Below are 21,930 nucleotides of genomic sequence, written 5' to 3' on the forward strand. Positions count from 1 at the left end.
ACTCTGTTGTTGTATGTGTCAAATTGCTATGCTTTATCTTGGCCAGGTTGCATTTGCAAATGAGAACTTGTTCTTAACTAGCCTACCTGGTTAAATAAAGGTGAAGTAAATAGATAAACCAATAAATCATCACTAGGTGGCAGTGTTTATCAAGGAGAGGCAATAACTGAACTGTGGACAATGAGTAGAATGTCAGCCCATAATGGCATCGATTTTGTATTTAGGCCACAAGCAGAGAACCACTCAAGAAAATATATTACCAATTGCCTTCCACTGTTGTTTACGCTTGTAATAGGCAGCCAAATACATGTTTTTGTTGCCTGGCCTCTGCAACTAGATCCCCTGAAATCCCTCTAAGTAAATATTTTTTACAGGGTATAGAAAAGGATATGAAATAGAGCTAAACAGCTTGGAAGACAATATACAATACTTAAGTGCAAAGACATTAGGCAAACATGTCTACATTAGTTTCTCTTTCCATATGTGCAAAACCTTTCCCTAGCTCAAACAGTCTCAGTCTAATGGAGGAACATTAACAATTTATTGTATCAACAGCAGGTGTGGCCAATTAGTGAGTGTGGCTCTGTGGCTGCTATAAAGGCAGACACGGGTGAAGTAAGTAGCGTAATCAGTTCTAGTCCATGGAGGGTTTGGACAGAGGCTATGATTTGTGAGCTGTGCAAACGTTTGAACATCTGCCTGAGACGTCTTGACTGTGCCAGATAGGGGGGGGGGGAAACTAATGTGAAGTGAGGCACTATCTCACTGTGTTTGTGTGTCAGCTTGTTAATTGACTCATTATGAAATGCAAAACCTGAATAAATTGTACTTTCTTTTACTCCAAATTAAAATGAATTTAGGCCTAAATAAAAGGGTGTTTACTATTTAGTAGACTAGGCTACATTTTAAAGACTTCATAATGTCATGTTTATTTTAGTAAACAAGGAAGTACTATGGCAACCTATTAAAGTTTAAAATGCAGTGTAAACATCCTCTGTAGTTGTGGCTAACAAACTTTAACCGGGCATTCATTGTATTGTGTCTGGCTTTTAGCTGCTATGGCTGGTTGCAGTGTCATCATTCTTGCCGTCTGTTCTGTGAGCAGCAGTCTATTGTGGTAATGAGTGCTGATGCCCTGCGCGTGTGGGGGAGGACTACTGGTAAGATAAACAGGCACCCAGTCATCGCAGAGGAACATGGCGGCACTGCCTTTACATTGCCGTTTCCCGATTTCGAAGGTCCTGGCATAACAGTTTGCATTTATGGGATTTCAAGTTACGGTAAGTTGAGAGTAACTTACAACGGATGTGTTTTGTAGTGAAGAAGTATGTTTTTGTGCAGTTAGATAAAATATATGGTAGGCTATAGAATCCGTCATGTCAGTTTAGTCTTAACACTGGGAAGCGGCGTTGTCGCTTGTTGTCTGAAGCGAGATATTTCTTTAGGTGGTTCGGGGATGATTCTTACGCTAGACTAGTTTTGTTGCTGACAATTCAATGAAATTGAATTTAAAATGTGTTTACGAAGCAATTTAAATGAATTGTTTTTGGTGGAGGAACATCGCCTGTTTCAAATAGAAAAGTTGAAGGATATTATTTTGGCAGATTCATTTGAAGGTATTGCACGACATGCCGATAGCGAACATGGTAAACTGCACATAGTTTGAGGTTTCTGCATCATGCAAAATAACTTATTGAAACTAAAATAACAGTTGCGGTTGAATAACCAAACGTCACTGTGGTTTACGAGTTTAAGTAGGAAATCCTCAGCAAGCTCGGCACCACATTTCCGATTGTTATTTAGTCTCAACTGTGTAACAACTAGAAATGCCTGCGATCGGAAAGGTGTAACATTGAGGTATGAGATCATTAAAAAAAGTACCCTAACTTTTCATCAACCTTTTGACGGTGACGTCATATGGCGAATTTAAAATAAGTGTTCCCACCATAGTTAGTTGTATGTGACACATTTATAAAATAAAACTCATTTGAGTTTGGCAATGAGATCTTGTAACCTAAGTTTTGATGGTTTGAGTGTCTATCACCAGTCGTCACTCAACAGTTAAAACAAATATCGGAATCCGTCTTATTTTGTTTGCCTTGTTGTGAGAACCTGTTTTACTATGTATGCCGTGAATCACGATGACTCATTTTTTGAAATGCTAGTAAAAAGTGTGAGGAGCGTGGAATAATGGCTCCAAAATCAAATACAGTTAACATTAAGAAGGGCCAGTGGGCTACCAATCAATTGGCCTGCAGAAGGTTGACCATATGACAGGTGCATGTTATCCATAGTGAAATCTCACCCAATAAGTCAGTGCTATTAGTTTAAATATAAAGATTGGATGAAAAAAAAAGCTGGATCTAGACCTATTGGTCTAGAATATATTGGTAGAGACTAGTGGTCTTTGTTGGCCCTTTAAAGACTATTTGTTCTCTGCTGCTGTTTTACAGAGTAGTGAACTTAAAGTATTTCATTACACAGCAGCATTTCTTGTTTATACTTTTCCTCTTCTCCTTATTAAATGCAGGAATGTTACATGAAAACTGAACATCGTTGACAGCAATAACAAGCAACTTAATATTTTTGTAGTTATTTTGAATATCTTATTTTGCTTATCATTTTAGAGCCATTTTTAGCCCTTAAATTTGCCATATAATAGGCTATGCCAAAGGCTTGGCATGTGCTTCTAACACAGTGCTTTACAGTAAGTTATTTAGAAGGGATGCCATTGCATTACTGTACACATTAAGAGCCTTTATGAGTTTGTCTGCTTTCCCAACGAATTATCCTTTGGCTGTATTTACACAGGAAGCCCAATTCCGATATCTTTTTCACTAATTGGTCTTTTGACAGATCACATCCGCTCTGAAAAAGCCCTGATGTTAAAAGATCTGAAGTGATTGGTCAAAAGACCAATTAGTGGAAAAAATATTAGAATTTGGCTGCCTATGTAAATGCAGACATAGTGGCTTGGAATCAGCAAACCATGTGAGCAATATAATAATGTCTTCACCAATGGCAGAGGAGCGGGATGAAAGCTTGGGACTTGACAGGGTCGTTTTTCCATTAGCAGGTTTCTACAGGCTTAAAGGCCCAGTGCAGTCAATGCAGTTTTTCCGTTGGTTTGTATCTCATTGTACAACAGTTGATGAAACGAACACTAAAAGTATGAAGAAAAATGTATCGGTGTCATTTAATGATAGTTACTAGTTGAAAATACAATCTACACAGGACCTAATCAGCAGGTTGGGCATTGGAGTTTCTGCTTGTCTGGTGACTTGACCAGGTGGTCATTTAGTTAATAGATCAATAACAAAGCTAACTAGCGCTTTGGAATTTCCCCATCCGCACTGAGACCTCTCCCAGACCGTCTTAGCAAAATTCTTGCCTTAAAGTTTTTTTTGTTGCCAAAAATATATTTCTTTTAAATGGACAACTATTACAGTAAGGTACTTGATTGTTAACCAGACATGATATTGACATAACCCAAACTCGAAAATGCCATGTTAAAGAGGGTCCGCTGTTTTTTAAAGAGACATAAGACATTCCTATTTCATTGAGTTTATTAACCTATTTCAAAATAATCAGAAGTCTGATATTTGAAACACTGCATGATTTAAAAAATAATAATAAAAAAAAAAATGGAATGCCCCAACCCACCCTGTGCTTTCCTCCTGCCTTTTCAAATTGACATTGCTGGGTTTTCCCCTGCTCTCTGAATTGCATTGCATGGAAAATAAGAAATTGTATACATCCATTCTTATGTGACCTGATTATGAGCGGTAGTGTGTACTATTACAGTATGATTCATTTATCCAAAGCCCTTGAATGTTCATTCCAGGCTGCGTTCACGTGACTAATGGAAGTCTCTCTCTGGTGGAATTAAATGTTCTCGATCTCTTACTGTGAAGCCCCATACTCAGTCTTCAACTTGAAGCACTTCCTGTTGCCGCGTTGTTCAATTTATCGATTCCTGTGTGCGTGCGTTTTTATAGGCTGTGAGAGTGCAGTGTTTCCTCTAGGGGGGAAAAATAGCGAGGGGGATAGGTCGGGGGGGACTTTTTAAAAGGACATTCTACTCTAAAATGAATGAAAATTAAACTATGCTGACATCATTTATACCTCCAGAAATGAGCCCCATAACAGGCTAGTGGTAAAATGATTTGTTACAATTATTTTTAACATATTGGACCATGCATATGCAAATATCGGCTGTACAAAGTTTCTGGATATTGGCGGGAACTGGAAGACGCTGTCGTACACGTCGATCCAGGGCATCCCAAACATGCTCAATGGGTGACATGTCTGGTGAGTATGCAGGCCATAGAAGAACTGGGATATTTTCAGCTTCCAGTGATTGTGTATAGATCCTTGCGATATGGGGCTGTGCATTATCATGCTGAAACATGAGGTGATGGCGGCGGATTAATGGCATGACAATGAGCCTCAGGATCTCATTGCGGTATCGCTATGCATTCAAATTGCCATTGATTAAAATGCAATTGTGTTCAATGTACGTAGCTTATGCCTGTCCGTACCATAACCCCACCGACAACATGGGGCACTCTGTTCCCAACGTTGAAAGCAGCTAACTGCTCGCCCACACAATGGCATATACGCGATCTGCCTGATACAGTTCTCCAGTGTGCCAGTGGCCATCGAAGATGAGCATTTTCCCACTGAAGTCAGTTACGATGCTGAACTGCAGTCAGGTCAAGACCCTGGTGAGGATGCAAGTAAGCTTCCCTGAGACGGTTTCTAATAGTTTGTGAAAAAGTCCATTGGTTGTACAATCCCACAGTTTTGTCAGCTGTCTGGGTGGATGGCGTCAAACAATCCCGCAGGTGAAGAAGCCGGATGTAGAAGTCATGGTTACATGTGGTCTGTGGTTGTGAGGCCGGTTACACACACTGCCAAATTCTCTAAAACGATGGAGGTGGCTTATGGTAGAGAAATGAACATACAAGCCAGAGAATTGAAAGTTAGCATTTCATGGTAAGGTCTACTACACCTGTTGTGTTGGGCGCATGTGACCAATGAAATGTGATTTGATTTTGACATTCTTGCAGTCAGCATGCCAACTGCACACTCCCTCAACTTGAGACATGTGGTAAAGGTCAACCTATTTATGATTTTTCAACACCGATTATTGGAGGACCCAAAACTCCGATACTGATTAATCGACCAACATTTTTTTATATATACATTAAAAAATATATTTATTTGTAATAACAATACTGAATGAACAATGAACCCTTATTGTAACTTAATACAATAAATAAAATCTATTTAGTCTCAAATAAATAGTGAAACATGTTCAATTTGGTTTAAGTAAAGCAAGAACAGTGTTGAAGGTAAAAGTGCAATATGTGCCATGTAAAAAAGCAAACGTTTAAGTTCCTTGCTCAGAACATGAGAACATATGAAAGCTGGTTGTTCAATATTCCCAGTTAAGAAGTTTTAGGTTGTAGTTATTTTAGGAATTATGACGCATCGACCATTTTGTATTTCATATACCTTTGACTATTGGATGTTCTTATAGGCACTTTAGTATTGTCAGCCTAATCTCGGGAGTTTATAGGCTTGAAGTCATAAACAGTGCTGTGCATCAATCATTGCTAAGAGCTGCAGGCAAACGTAGTAAAGTGCTGTTTGAATGAATGCTTACAAGCCTGCTTCTGCCTACCACCGCTCAGACTGCTCTATCAAATCATAAACTTAATTATAATATAAATACAGAAATACGAGCCTTTGGTCGGGAGTTTATAGGCTTGAAGTCATAAACAGTGCTGTGCATCAATCATTGCTAAGAGCTGCTGGCAAACGCAGTAAAGTGCTGTTTGAATGAATGCTTACGAGCCTGCTTCTGCCTACCACCGCTCAGACTGCTCTATCAAATCATAGACTTAATTATAATATAAATACAGAAATACGATAGTTTCCGGATGGTCGAATCCGGAAACTATCATTTTGAAAACAAAACGTTTATTCTTTCAGTGAAATACAGAACCGTTCCGTATTTTATCGAACGGGTGGCAACCCTAAGTCTTAATATTGCTGTTACATTGCACAACCTTCAATGTTGTCATAATTATGTAAAATTCTGGCAAATTAATTACGTTCTTTGTTAGGAAGAAATTGTGACTCTGTTTGCACTGAACGCAAGACAAGTGACACACTAATATTGCCTGCTAACATGCATTTCTTAACTAAATATGCAGGTTTAAAAAAATATACTTCTGTGTATTGATTTTAAGAAAGGCATTGATGTTTATGGTTAGTTACATTTGTGCAACGATTGTGCTTTTTTCACCCGTTTGGCGAAGTTGAAGTAGGCTGTGATTCGATGATAAATTAACAGGCACCGCATTGATCATGTATTTATGTCACCGCTATTTAACCAGGTAGGCCAGTTGAGAACAATTTCTCATTTACAACTGCGACCTGGCCAAGATAAAGAAAAGCAGTATGACAACACAGTTACACACAAACATACAGTCAATAACACAATAGAAAAATCTACGTACAGTGTGTGCAAATGTAGGGAGGTAGGCAGAAAATAGGCCCTGGAGGTGAAAATAATTACAATTTAGCATTAATACTGGAGTGATAATGTGCAGATGGTAAATGTGCAATTGGAGATACTGGGGTGCAAGAGGGTAAGTAATAATATGGGGATGAGGTAGTCGGGTGTGCAATTTACAGATTGGCTGTGTACAGTGATCAGTAAGCTGCTCAGACAGCTGATGCTTAGCGCAGGAAAAGCTAGTTAACTACACATGGTTGATGATATTACTAGGTTAACTAGTGATTATGTGAAGATTGATTGTTTTTATAAGATACGTTTAATGCTAGCTAGCAACTTACCTTGGCTCCTTGCAGCCACAAGGTCCTTTTGATGCTGCACCCGCGTAACAGGTGGTCAGCCTGCCACGCAGTTTCCTCGTGGATTGCAACATAATCGGTGTTCAAATAGGCCAATTACCGATTGTTATGAACTTGAAATTGGCCCTAATTAATCGGTCGACCTCTAATCTGTGGCATTGTGTTGTGACAACTGCACAATTTAGTGTCCTTTTTCCCCCCAGCACAAGGTGCACCTTGATCATGCTGTTTTATCAGGTTCTTATTTCAGCTCATGAAACATGGTCCCATCACTTTAAATGTTGCATTTGATATTTTTGTTCAGTGTAGTTGGCAACCCGTTACTGAATTGTCCCCCAAAATTAGCATAAACACCGTGAATATAATGTAGGTCTGTCTACCTGTCAGGGTAACTTAGGGTAATCCACCACCAGAGGTAAAATACCCCATGCCTGAACTTCTAACAGAAACCACTTCATGTCACCCCCCCCACTCTCTCTCCCAACACTTTCCCTGCTCACCTAAAAATATAATCTGTCTCATCACAATTTAAGTCACTCCCAAAAAATGATTTTGATGTAGAGTTGCATTTTACCCCAAGTTACCCTACCATTAACCCGTGTTAAATTAGCCCCACTCTCCCCTTTGCACTCACTGCAAATTACGGAGTGGTAATGTGCTTAACTAGCCTAGTACGAACATCCTGATCTCGCAAGCTTGCATTCTGTTTCTCTATCTACATGGATATCCGTATTGAGAAACAGAATGTAAACTCGCGAGATCCGGATGTTTTGTATGAGGCTAGTGCTTAAAACCTCAAGGATCTGCCCCTTTTTTCAATTTTAGCCTAAAATGACATACCCAAATATAACTGCCTGTAGACCAGACCCTGAAGCAAGGATATGCATTTTCTTGGTACCATTTGAAAGGAAGCACTTTGAAGTTTGTGGAAATGTTAAAGGAATGTCGGAGAATTATAACAATAGTTCTGGTAAAAGATAATACAAAGAAAAGAACAACCGTTCTTCTGTTCAAATTTTTGTATCAAATAGTCTTTGTTTATTAAAAACTTCATGTTTAAAATTGTGCACTCTCCTCAAACAATAGCATATATTCTTTCACTGTAATAGCTACTGTAAATTGGACAGTGCAGTTAATTAACAAGAATTTTAAGCTTTCTGACAATATCAGATATGTCTATGTCCTGGGAAATGTTCTTGTTACTTTTACAGCCTCATGCTAATCCCGTTAGCTCAACGGTCCCGTGGATGGGACACTGATCCCGAAGATGAACCATATGGCTGCTAAAAACTCAGGTTTTAAAATGGTGCAGTTTGTGCATATTTAGGAGTTGAGAAACAAATAAAGTAGGAATGGAAAGCTGATATCCCCCTCTTAATTATTATTATTTTAACAAAGGCCTTTAAAACTGCTGTTTTAACCGCATTTGCAATAATTGTTGTGCATTGACTGCTTGTCAGAATGCATGTTTCCCTCACTATGGCACTCGTAACTTGAATGCACCTCGAGAGGAATGTTTCTCTTACGTAGAACAAACATCAAGCCGACTAGGTAGGTAAACTATTCTACTATGGGGTTGTCAGAGTTTTCTATTCATTACACATTTTGTTTGCAAAGGAAAAGTAACCGTGGACTGTTATAGCGTGCCTCTGCAGACCTTTTTGGGGGGAAAGTGGTGGCAATTTTGCCGTGTGTACAGCACCACATAAATGATTGCGACGGAAGCACTAGAGTGTGTGCAATAAGTGCCTCCGTCGCCACACACTAAGTCTGTTACCTGGATGTCACACTGCAGGGACGGGTGTCTCAGTGACTGTTCTGATTTCCCCCCCCGCCCCCCTTATTAACTGCTTTGACCACAGACTTACTAACACTACCAGTGTTAACCCAATCGTCCAGGCAGTCACCAGCTCAATGATAGTTAATGGATGGACTGCCAGTGCCACCTGACAGTATGATCTGGTTGCATCACTGCCTGGTATGGCAACTGCTCGGCCTCCGACCGCAAGGCACGACAGAGGGTAGTGCGAACAGCCCAGTACATCACTGGGGCCAAACTTCCTGCCATCCAGAACCTCTATACCAGGCGGTGTCAGAGGAAGGCCCTAAAAATTGTCAAAGACCCCAGCCACCCCAGTCATAGACTGTTCTCTCTGCTACCGCACGGCAAGCGGTACCGGGGCACCAAGTCTATGTCCAAGAGGCTTCGAAACGGCTTCTACTCCTGAACATCAAGTCAAACGGATACCCAGACTATTTGCATTGCCTCCCCCACCTCCCCCTCTTTACACCACTGCCACTCTCTGTCATCTATGCATAGTCACTTTCATAACTCTACCTACATGTACATACTACCTCAACTGACCGTGCCCCCGCACATTGACTCTGTACCGGTACCCCCCTGTATATAGTCTCGCTATTGTTATTTTTGCTTACTTGTTACTTTTATCTCTTATTCTTATCCATATTTTTTTGGAACTGCATTATTGGTTAGGGGCTCGTAAGTATTAACATTTGATTTAAGGGGTCCATTCCTTTCTACCATTCAGCAATGCTCTGAAAGAGCAATTACTCTCTTGAAATGGTGGTTGTAGCATACTGCATTGGGGAGGAGACTGGTTCAAATAGGGAATCTGTGGTGTTTGCACAGTCCACACACACACCACACACAATTTGAATAAGTGTACTTGGTGTACTCACAGACAGTCTCAACCCACCATGGTAAACTGTTTGTTGGCCACACAGCAAACGATAGTGAATCAGAATGCAGCGGAATGAACCAGTGGCCTGGGAGCCAAGTCCAGGGTTGCATAACAAGTGCTAATTTAGTTTGAGCTGTGGCCATAATTCTGCAGCTCTGTGACGGGTCCTGGTGATAAAGTCGCCACTGTGCTACACTCTGTGTGAAGGCACTGTAGACTAACAGCCAGGCAGGCTTGGAACCAACCTCCTGTTTGTTTGGCTTGGTTGTAGGATTGTTTAGGGTTATTCTTTTTTTTAGGAATCCCACATTGCTGTGAAAAGGGTTCAGCAGTAGATGCTTTTTAACCTTGCAACTGCAGCACCAGTTGTTAGACGCAGTGTTCAGTTTGCCTGCTTGTTGCCCAATCTGGCAGGGTTTCCATGGTTTAGTCTGGATATATTGTAGAATTTACTGTTCTGGATGTGAAAAAGCCTCCCAATGAACTCTCAAGTCTGTCATGTTATGAAAATACATGGGTGGTTATGGTGATTTTGAGTAATATCATACAATGTGATCATGATACCATATTGACATTGAAATGGCAACACCATAATAACAATAGGCTACTAAGGCTAGATGCTTTCTTTCCGGTATAATTCTGAAATAAAAGCCTTTTTACTCAAAACCAGCACATATTTCAGCAGTCCCATACAGTTCCCAGTACCTCAAGTTCACTCTGTTACCATCTGGTTGCTTAGTAACACAAATGAATCATAGCCTGGAAGTAGGTCTTGGTGTGTGTGTGTGTGTGTGTGTGTGTGTAAAATGATTTAATGAACAATTCCACAAACTGTTTTGCTGTTTATTTCAGTAGTCAAGTGTTGATACGGTCCCACAAATGTTTTGCATGTCAGTAATCAACTTTCAAAATACCGGTGTCACACTTGGCTAGGTGAACCGAACAAGTGTGCTCGCATACTCCCTTAAAAGACCTTTTGATTTGGAAAAACAAGAAAAAAGCATCAATAGTACTGTTTGTACTAGCCATTAAATTAAACCTAATTTAAAAAAAAAAACTAAGATGTCTAGTGCAGTATTTCTCTAGTGGGGAAAAAATAAATAAAGAGCATGAAAACGATTTGTCTCTGGTTGAATGACCAACAAACAAAAATCTCTACTGTTGACCAATCACTGAAGGGGCTACCCGACTATGGCTACCCGACTTCGGCTTGTCTCGACGAAAAATGTTGTGCGCCTGTACAGCTGAAAATAAACGGTGTCAAAGACCAAAACGAACAAAAATGGCATCATCATATATGCACAAACTGTTTGATGGGAAGCATGTGGACAGACACCTTAAGGCTTGACTTGATAGAGAAAAATCTAATCTGATGTTAGATCTGCGCAGGCAGGAGGCAAAGTCTACCATGAGCTAGTTGGACAAATGAAAACGACGACAAATAGCATTACCTGTTGATTCAGTAATGACGTGTAAGCACTCGGCCAAAGGTCACAGAGTGTGCTGCTCAGGCAACTAGGCCCATAGTTTCAAGCCTTCAACCAGGAGAGAAATTCCATCGGAGTGAGGTGCTGTTTCATTCTGGTGTGTGTGTTCAGATCACATTACTGGACCTAATCAATTGAGCTGGTTGAGCCAACATTACTATTTGAGCTGCCCTGTCATTGGTGCATTCCAGGGGGAAAGAATGGTGAACTCCTGACCTCCGATCAGCTGCGAGGAACTTAAACACAGATCCTCTGACATGGTAATGGCCAGACACGCTGATTTAGGCCACATAAAATTGTACGTCACACTCACGATGGTCTAGCAGCCAAAACATTTATTTTTGCTCTTGTTGCCTCTAATTGAGTAACATGGCAGAATTAACTTTACAAATATATTTTAAGTGCGGACCTTCTAAAAATGTATCAACTTTTATATACCATCCTAAGCATAGCTCACTGTTCTTTTCTGAATTCTTCCTTTCAATTGATTTGACTATCAACAGAAAGCTGATGTTCTCTGGCCACGCTCCCCCACCCATCCCCTCTCTCCAGTGCCCTGTTGTTGGTGGAGATCATGTTACAGGAGGAGGAAAGCACTGTTGCTCTCAACACACAGCATCACATGATCGTCCTGACTGACTGGGGGATTTGACCAGTCCCTGTTCAGAGCTGAAGTGTGTGTGTGTCGCTGCTTTATGTGTGCACCTCAGCACCTGTTCTCATTTGGAAAAGATTTGACTTGTTTTTGTCCTGCATAGTTTTTGAAATTCACTTGAAAGAGAAGCTGTGATGGATGTAGGGCATACTAGATTAATGTGCAATGAAAGAAGCAACCCTGAAACGACCAGCCTCCATTGGTGAGAGTCAGTGGGGGGGGGGGTTGCTATGTAACCACCCTATGATTTGGCATGATGAAATGCATGTGAAAGGGTTTAGGTTATTTATCTCGACGCACCCTATTGATGCAGAAGCATTTCACCCATTAACATGTCAAAAGCCACCCACCTCATGGGTTCAAGTCTTTCTTTCTGCCAACACGTTTCATTTTCTATTCACTTCCAAAGTGGAAAGCAGAAGTTGAAAAGGTCACAGCACCTGCTTGTAACCTCCCTGTATCATCAGAGACTTGAGTCTGTCTTCTGATGAGTGACTGTTGACTGATGATGAGTCAGATTTGGTGCTTTAGCCATAGAGCTGTCTTACCGGCACGCCCTATACAGCCCTCTCATCTTCCCTATTGCCCTTCTGCTGTAAAGTGTGAGCGATGTAGTGTGTGCTCGTCTCTGCTCCTCCCTCTGAGTGGTGTGGTGGGGCGACAGAGGGGCGGGGCCTGGTGGAAATCACTTTTGGTCAGCTTTCGTCACCATGCCTCCGTTTGGTCTCTCTGGGTGCAGGTGCATCTTCAAGTGCTCTGTGGTTTCATACAGTACAAATCAGACAAAGCTCTCTTCTACACACACACACACACACATGGCGAGAAAGCTCTAGCAGATGTTTCTAGTTGGCTGGTCCCCAAGAAATTTGCTTCCTCTTTTTACTCATTCTCTTATTGCAGTGCTTTCTGACTTGTTGGACTCAATTTCATGTTATGGTCCTCACATGTTCAAGTGGTATAGCTACTGCTCCTCGCTTGTCTACAGAGAACTTGGCTAAAGGCATTAAACTAACTATAGCTCTCTGTGTGTCTCTCTCTCCCTCTCGCCAATTGAATGTACAGTAGCTGTCTTAGGTTTGGATCGAACTGTAGTATGCCTCTTCTTGGTCAGGCTTTCATAGAGAGGAGTGGATGATGCCTGAAGGAAACCTGCAGCAGAAGTTCATTAATAAGAATGTGTCTCATAAAGCCACGGTGGTGGCCTAAGGCACTGCAGTGCTAGCTGTGCCACCATCGACTCTGGGTTCGAGCCCAGGCTCTGTCGTAGCCGGCCTTGTCCGGGAGGTTCGTGGGGCGGAGCACAATTGGCCTAGCGTTGTCCGGTTTAGGGTGGGTTTGGCCGTTAGGGTTATCCTTGTCGACTCCTGTAGCGGACCAGGTCGCTAGGTGGTGCGGCTGGCTTCCAGGTTGGATGCGCGCTGTGTTAAGAAGCAGTGCTGCTTGGTTCGGTTGTTTCGGAGGACACATGGCTCTCGACCTTCATCTCTCCGAGCACGTACAGGAGTTGTAGCGATGAGACAAGACAGTAACTACTAATAATTGGATACCATGAAATTGGGGAGATAAAGGGGGTAAAAAAAATGTTTAAAAAAATAAATAAAGCCACGGTGAGTCAGCTGAATCAACTGTTCTCATTCCTTCCCTGATATTGTTTGTGCCTTTTCTGCTTTGGAACAGACCTGTGTTTACTATTAGAAAAGTAAGCCTCGTCCGAGCCAGAAAGGGCTCATGGTGCAGGAGGCTGTCTCCTGTTACAGTAGCGTGAGGCTGATTGATTCTTCAAGTACACCCCCTGGTGAGGACACCGGTCAACAGTGTTTACTATAGCGTGTACTATATTTGTATCAAACAACAATTACTCAATTACTGGCACATACACAACTGTATGATAACAACAAGCCCTTTGTTGTTTCTATAAATCAGCTGTTCCCCAGATGTTGACGTTATTATATAATGTTCTGCAAAGTGAAAGTAAAGGGGAGAGACTTCTGCAGGTTGACAGGGCTAGTGAAACGAAAGCCAGCTGCCTGCTGTGTCAAACGCACACTGCCTCCACCTCTTTTGCCAGTCCATTATTGCTTCTGCTTTGTCATGTGACGAGAGTAGGCCATTATCTTGGTGAAAAAGGAAACCACTTTTCGGGCTGGGCGTCGGAAGCTATTGGAATTTTCGAGCGCTGTACTCTGGCTGTGCTGTATTTTCAGGGTGGGTGGGGAGGGGGCGGGGCCAGGGAGGAGTGGGGGGAGGGGATTGGAGCTCATCGGCCGGGCAGTTCAAGGAGGATTTGTGCTGTAGTTTGTCAGCTGTCATTCGGAGCAGATGACACAGGAGGTTAATCTGCTTTTTGCGCACGTCCTTGCTCCAGCATGTGCCTCTGTCTACATTGCTGTGTAGTTTCTACAGTGCCTTGACTGCCTGCCTGCCTGCACTCAACGTTACTAGGCTATCTAACTGAGAGGGCTGCTCCTGTTTTTGCTGTGAAACTGGAACTACAGCAGCCATGGGTCAGACACTGGATTTACGGATCCACCTTTGGTCAAAGCGGTAAGTAGTGGAATAAATAGGCCTAGCTATTGTTTCACAATGGAAGTTGACAAATATTTAGTTTGTTGGTATATTTGGTGCTGTTTTGTTTTTAGGCAAGTGTTTGTGTGGGCTTTTATATACACAACAAACTTCCAACCTTATTCCGAGAGGTATTCAGATGTCTACAGAACATTCCATTAGCTCTTTGTTGTGTGTTGTCAGCAGTCCTACATGATGTCACCTGAGATGAACAGGACAAGCCTCTTGTAAACTACCCACAAGTCTGATCAGGGGGCTGGTATACTGAATTAACTGTTTGTATAGAGTTGGTTGTGGGAATAATGTGTTGTGTACAGTTGATTGACAGTAGGACATTCCTCTCTCCAATGGGAATGGGTTTTTTGAGACTCAGACAGTCGTACGGTAGGCCCCTGGACACCATTTATGGAGCATCTCTTCAGTACAGGGCTGAGGAAGGTGAACGTGGCTCTTTAACAGAACACCCTGCCTGCTACTTGCTTGGCCTGGTGTAGCATAGGGGATAAAGAGGTGCCACTGACAGTCAACAAAGCTTCCATGCGACTCTGGTTTAGTTGTTTTTGTTTTCTGAGCCTAGATCGCGTAGCCCGAGTGCCAGTCTGTTTGTGCTATCATGCCAATTCCCTGTCATTCATTTGGCTTGACAAGGATAGCAATTTAGTAGGCAAGCGCCCAAACGGATCTCGGACCAGGCTATAGAATGTGATGCAGCTTCAGCCATTGTTGCTGTGTTTTCACATGGATGCGATAAAGCCAGTGAGTTCAATGTTTTGGAATGCAGCTGCAAGGCAGCGGGCAATTTTTTTGGGACCTAATGTCCACTGTGCCATTTACTATATATGATTCCTGTCTGTTAGGAAATTAGTTAGCCACAGGGTAAGTGTGTTCAATGGTATTGATCCGGTTCCATGATCAATGCATTCTGACATTGCTTGCGTCGTAAATGGCACCCTATTCCCTATGTTGTGCAGTACTATAGAGCCCCATGGACCTATAGGGAGTAGGGTGGCATTTGGTGTCAGACATTGTCAAGCCCACATAGGCGGTAATGAGTTCTTCAGCCTGTTATTTCCATGTTGCCTTCCATCGGCCCATTTAGCATAATCTAAATAATGTTTCTAAACTAATGTGTGCTCAGTGTACATAAATATCTTATCTTGGAGGATAATTTGGACTCATTCTAAGTAAATTACAGTGATTGACTGGTCGCTTTATGCAAATAGCAATTTGGGCTGTATTTGCATTGAGGGAGACAAACTGGACAGAAGTGGGTCATTGACGATGAGCATACTTGGTCTACACTCCACTTCGCAGCCTGCACACACACAGTGAGGCAGTTGTTTGCTGCACATTCCAGCACAGAAGTGTCACAAGTCATAAGAAAATTAGGAAAACAATCAAAGACGGTGTTAGGAATGCCTATCCTGATTTACCGTGGTAGCAGCCTGAGCTGAGCCGATAACATCTGGTTGGTCCTATACTGTGTGTCAGTATGAAGAGTGACGCATTTTCTTCTAGATACATCCAGTCTTCTGGATATTCTATGATATCACCATTAATTGAGCTAGGTGGGCGTGAGTCATCATAGGTTGTGTCCCAAATGGCACCCTATTTCCTATAAAGTTCCCTATACACTGAGTCTACAAAACATTAGGAACAGCGTCCTAATATTGGCACCCTATTACCCTATACAATGCGTTCGGGAAGTATTCAGACCCCTTGACTTTTTCCACAATTTGTTACGTTACAGCCTTATTCGAAAACTGATTGAAATGTTTTTTTCCCCCACAATCTACACACAATATCCCATAATGACAAAGCAAAAAAACGTTTTGCTAATACATTTTTACTAATGAAAAAAACTTAAATATTACATTCTAAATAAGTATTCAGACCCTTTACTCAGTACTTTGTTGAAACACTTTTGGAAGGGGTTACAGCCTTGAGTCTTCCTGGCACCCCTGTATTTGTGGAGTTTCTCCCATTCTTCTCTGCAGATCCTATCAAGCTCTGTCAGGTTGGATGGGAAGCGTCGTTGCACAGCTATTTGTAGGGCTCAAGGACATTCAGAGACTTGTCCCGAAGCCACTCCTGGATTGTCTTGGCTGTGTGCTTAGGGTCGTTGTCCTGTTGGAAGGTGAACCTTCGAACCCAGTCTGAGGTCCTGAGCGCTCTGGAGCAGGTTGTTCATCTTTACCTTGATCTTGACTAGTCTCCCAGTCCCTGCCGCTGAATAACATCCTCCCAGCATGATGCTGCTGCCACCACCATGATTCACAGTAGGGATGGTGCCAGGTTTCCTCCAGATGTCATTAGGTGCCTTTTGGGAAACTCCATGAGGGCTGTCATGTGCCTTTTTACTGAGGAGTGGCTTCTGTCTGGCCACTCTACCATAAAGGCCTGATTGGTGGAGTGCTGCAGAGATGGTTGTGGTTTTGGAAGGTTCTGCTATCTCCACAGAGGAGCTCTGCTAGAGTGGTCATCGGGTTCTTGGTCACCTCACTGACCAAGGCCCTACTCCCCCAATTGCTCAGTTTGGCCGGGCGGACAACTTTAGGAAGACACTGTCCGTAGAGTGCGAGACACAACTGTGATGAGGCATATATCTGGGGGAAGGGTTTAAAACAATTTTAGAGTTTTTGCGAGCGCAGTGGTCTCCATCATAGGGACATTGAAAAAATATAGATTAGACTCTTCCCTGTAATAATCCATTTAAAAATAGCAGCCCAGTTTACCAACCCCCAAATGTGTTCTAGAATCAATTTTAGTATTTCAAAATCCAGTGAAGTTATTTTTTCTACGACCGGTACCAAGGCCCTTTGTAGGGTCATGTGAAGGTTTTGGCGGTTCCAAAATTCTTCCATTTTAAAATGGAGGTCACTGTGTTCTTGGGGAAATTCAGTGCTGCAGACATTTTTTGGTACCCGTCCCCAGATCTGTGCCTCGACACAATCCTGTCTCTGAGCTCCATGGACAATTCCTTCAACCTCATGGCTTGATTTTTATTCTGACATGCACAGTCAACTGCGGGACCTTTTTATATAGACAGGTGTGTGCCTTTCCAAATCATGTCCAATCAATTGGTGGACCACAATCAAGTTGCAGAAACATCTCAAGGATGATCAGTTGAAGCAGGATACACCTGAGCTCAATTTAGAGTGTCATAGCTAAGGGTCTGAAAAGTTATGTTAAGGTATTTGTTTGCAAAAATTTCTAAACCACATTGTGTTTAGATTGAGGATTTTTTTTTATTGAATCCATTTTAGAATAAGGCTTTAATGTAACAAAATGTGAAAAGTCAAGGGGTCTGAATACTTTCCAAATTCACTTTGATCAGGGCCCTTAGAGCTCTGGTCAAACGTAGTGCACCATATGTCCTACTACACCGGCTCTGATGTTCGTCGGATGTGGCAGGGCTTGCAAACTATTACGGACTACAAAGGGAAACCCAGCCGCGAGCTCCCCAGTGACGCGAGCCTACCAGACAAGCTAAATGCCTTTTTATACTCGCTTCAATGCAAGCAACACTGAAGCATGCATGAGAGCACCAGCTGTTCCGGACGACTGTGTAATCACACTCTCCGTAGCCGATGTGAGCAAGACCTTTAAACAGGTCAACATTCACAAGCCTATAGGACCAGCCAGATTACCAGGACATGTACTTAGCACATGCGCTGGCCTACAGTCTTCAACCTCTCCCTGACCGAATCTGTAATACTTACATGTTTCAAGCAGACCGCCATAGTCCCTGTGCCCAAGAATTTGAAGGTAACATGCCTAAATGACTACCACCCCGTAGCACTCATGTTGGTAGCCATGAAGTACTTTGAAAGGCTGGTAATGGCTCACAACACCATTATCCCAGAAACCCTTGAGCCACTCTCATTCGCATACCGCACCAACAGATCCACAGATGACGCAAGTTCAATCGCACTCCGTACTGCCCTTTCCCACCTGGACAAAAGGGACACCTATGTGAGAGTGCTGTTCATTGACTACAGCTCGGCGTTCAACACCATAGCGCCCACCAATCTCATTAGTATGCTAAAGACCCTAGGACTAACCACCTCCCTCTGCAACTGGAACCTGGACTTCCTAACCCCCCCCAGATGGTAAGGGTATGCAACAACTCATCTGCCACTCTGATCCTCAACACCGGTTTCCCTCAGGGGTCTGTGCTTAGTCCCCACCTGTAGTCCCTGTTCACCCATGACTGTGTGGCCAAGCATGACTCCAACATCATCATTAAGTTTGCTGATAACAAGTGGTAGGCCTGATCACCGACAACGATGAGACAGCCTACAGTGAGGAAGTCAGAGACCTGGCAGTGTGGTGCCAGGCCAATAACCAGGCCAATAAAGGAGATGATTGTGGACTACAGGAAAAGGAGAGCAGATCAGGCCTCCATCTACATCAGCAGGGTTGTAGTGGAGCGGGTCGGGAGTGGTCCAAACACACCCAAGACAGTTGTGAAGAGGGCACGACAACACCCCCCCCAGGAGACTGAAAGTATTTGGAATGGATGGGTCCCCAGATCCTTAAAGTTCTACAGCACCATCGAGAGCATCTTGACCAGTTGCATCACTGCCTGGTTTGGCAACTGATCGGTATCTGACCGTAAGGCGTTAGAGGGTAGTGTGTACGACCCAGTACATCACTGAGGCCAAGCTTCCTCCATCCAGAACCTACATACCAGGCGGTGTCGGAGGAAGGCCAAAAAAATTGTCAGACTCCAGTCACCCAAGTCATAGACTTTTCTCTGCTACTGCACGGCAAGCGTTACCGGAGCACCGAGTCTAGGTCCATAAGGCTCATTAACAGCTTCTACCCCCAAGCTATGAGACTGCTGAACATTTAATTAAATGGCTACTATTTACATTTAGCCCCCCCCCCCGCTTGTTTTTTTCCCGCTGCTGCTGTTTGTCTGTGCATAGTCACTTCACCCCTACCTACATGCACAAATTACCTCGACTAACCTGTACCCCTGAACATTTACTTGGTACCGTTGCCCCCTGTATATAGCGTCGTTATTGTTATGTCATTTGTTTTTATTTAGTAAATATTTTCTTAGCTCTGTTTCTTGAACTGAACTGTTGGTAAAGGGCTTGTAAGTAAGCGTTTCACTGTAAGGTTGTATACCTGATGTATTTGGCGCATGTGACAAATAACATTTAGATTTGATTTGACCTAGGAAGTCTGAGTGGGCCAGGGAACGTCGGCAGGACGGAGCCCTGATTCAATTTGACCTGTGGGATCAGCCTGATAATGGCTGGCTCCAGTTCTCATTCATCGTCTCGTGGAATTGATTATTCTGCAAACAGAGATTGTACACCAGCATGCGTAGCTAAAGGGCTGCTACAGGAAAACTAGGGCTCCTAATCCACACTAAAGAAGATTTAATACCCAGTGTATGTGTCTGATGGGAGGGCTTGAGCCCTGTTACCATGGCTTTTCTATAGGCTAAGAGATCTGTCTGTACAGGCTTACATATCCTCCAAAAGTCTGACTCACTGACTGATACATCTCACTGAGTATGAGGGTCCATGAAGTCATGGCAGTCTCTGCATTCATGGTGTTTCAACATTCTTAATAAGGCAATCCTAAACTCTGTTACTTAGGGCTGGTTCCCTATGTGATGAGTAATGTTTTAATTTATATTCCTGTATTTGGTTGTGCTGGCCAGCCTTAATACTCTTGTCAAAGAACTTGACACTCCAGGGAGAAGGATGATGAAGAAGAGAGCAGTCACGTCTGATGATTATGACATCATGGTGTTGATCCCATAGATATCCTATTAAATTAGTATTCTAATACTTAATTATATGGTCGATCCAATGGTAATGACCTCTCAGATCATAGAAAGCATACTGGGACAGATTGTTCCATCACCATCCGCGGCAGGCTCTCTATGACTTAACCGTAATGTAGCATACCACAAAATGCTTACACCCCAGCATCTTCTCCTTCCAATCCAATACTAATGAAATTAGAGAAACCAAGTGCCTCACAAAGTAAACTAATTTAAAACAATTTCTGCAATGAGAAGACAGTTCAGAGGTCAACTGAGGCATTACAGAATTAACCGTTGGATTGATCACCGCTTCCTAATGGGATTATCTTCCTGATCAAAAGACTAACCGCTTTGCTGCCTTTGGGAGACCGCTGGTCATTGTAGTGTTATTTTCAACTATAAAACAATGAACATTTGAAGTGTGTTGTGGACCTTTGCAGGCCATGCAGCATGCTGAAAATAATACTATTTTTGAATTCAGAGTATTTTTGCCCTTAGGATGAGTGAGGGTAATGCCTATATTACCTCATGTTATGGACCTGTGGAAATTGGAATATCCTAGAGTGCATTTTGATGAGTAAAAAGGTGTCACTAAACTGACTAACAAAAATAGGTCCTGGTTTTCTCAGCAAGTATAAAGTTGCAAAAGTGAAGGAATCTTCTCTGGCTTGTCCAAAAGGAAAGCTTCTACTGTGTCATCAGCTCTCTTTCCTATTACAATGACAACCAGTCCTGGGTGATGAGGAACTTAAATACTGAATGGAGGATTAAGCACACTAGACAGCCGACAATGCTTTTATAAAGGTATATTCCAATTGAGCCGACATGCGCGTGTCCTATGAATGCAATCTTTTTCAGGCAATATTAACCAGGTGAAAATTAACCAGGTGAAATTGTGTCACTTTTCTTGTGTTCATTGCAACCAGAGTCAGGGGATATGCATCAGTTTGGGCATCCTGGCTCATTGTGAACTAATTTGCCAGAATTCTACGTAATTATGACATAACATTGAAGGTTGTGCAATGTAAGAATATTTAGACTTATGGATGCCACCCGTTAGATAAATACCGAACAGTTCCGTATTTCACTGAAATGATAAACGTTTTGTTTTTGAAATTATTGTTTCCAGATTCGACCATATTAATGACCAAAGGCTTGTATTTCTGTGTGTTATAACTAAGTCTATGATTGATAGAGCAGTCTGACTGAGCAATGGTAGGCAGCAGCATGCTCGTAAGCATTCAAACAGCACTTTCGTGCATTTTGCTAGCAGCTCTTTGCATAGGGACAGAAGCTATACTGTTACTGGCAATACTATAGTGCCTATAAGAACATCCTAATAGTCAAAGGTATATGAAATACAAATGGTATAGAGAGAAATAGTCCTATGATAACTTCAACCTAAAACCTCTTACCTTGGAATATTGAAGTCTCATGTTAAAAAGGAACCACCAGCTTTTATATGTTCTCATGTTCTGAGCAAGGAACTCAAACGTTAGCTTTTTTACATGGCACATATTGCACTTTTACTTCTCCAACACTTTGTTTTTGCATTATTTAAACCAAATTGAACATGTTTCATTATTTATTTGAGGCTAAATTCATTTTTATTGATGTATTATATTAAGTTAAAATAAGTGTTCATTCAGTATTGTTGTAATTGTCATTATTACAAATAAATAAATAAACCGGACGATTTAATCTGTATCGGCGTTGGAAAATCATAATCGGTCGACCTCTACTCCAAATCACCATAGTCAAAGCCTGGTGTTCTTGGCTGACTTTGAAAAGGCTTTTGATTAAGTATGACTGGAATGTGATATATAAATGAATGAATGCCTG

General features: G+C 42.2%; 1 protein-coding gene across 5 annotated transcripts in view; it reads left to right on the forward strand.

Annotated features, from left to right (window-relative positions):
• Positions 1–1,131: 1,131 nt before the first annotated feature.
• The window catches only part of LOC112259594 (nuclear receptor coactivator 2), a 65,758-nt gene continuing 44,959 nt past the window's right edge, over positions 1,132–21,930 (forward strand). For 2 of the 5 annotated variants that reach the window (XM_042328755.1, XM_042328754.1), the window contains exon 1: positions 1,133–1,280. The gene's annotated coding sequence lies outside the window, so the exon portion shown is untranslated. Of the gene's footprint in view, positions 1,281–14,032; positions 14,277–21,930 lie in introns of those variants that run through there. The other 3 variants (XM_042328756.1, XM_042328752.1, XM_042328753.1) reach the window with 3 other exon arrangements.

This window comes from Oncorhynchus tshawytscha, linkage group LG10 (assembly GCF_018296145.1).
Source record: "Oncorhynchus tshawytscha isolate Ot180627B linkage group LG10, Otsh_v2.0, whole genome shotgun sequence".
Taxonomy (NCBI): domain Eukaryota; kingdom Metazoa; phylum Chordata; class Actinopteri; order Salmoniformes; family Salmonidae; genus Oncorhynchus; species Oncorhynchus tshawytscha.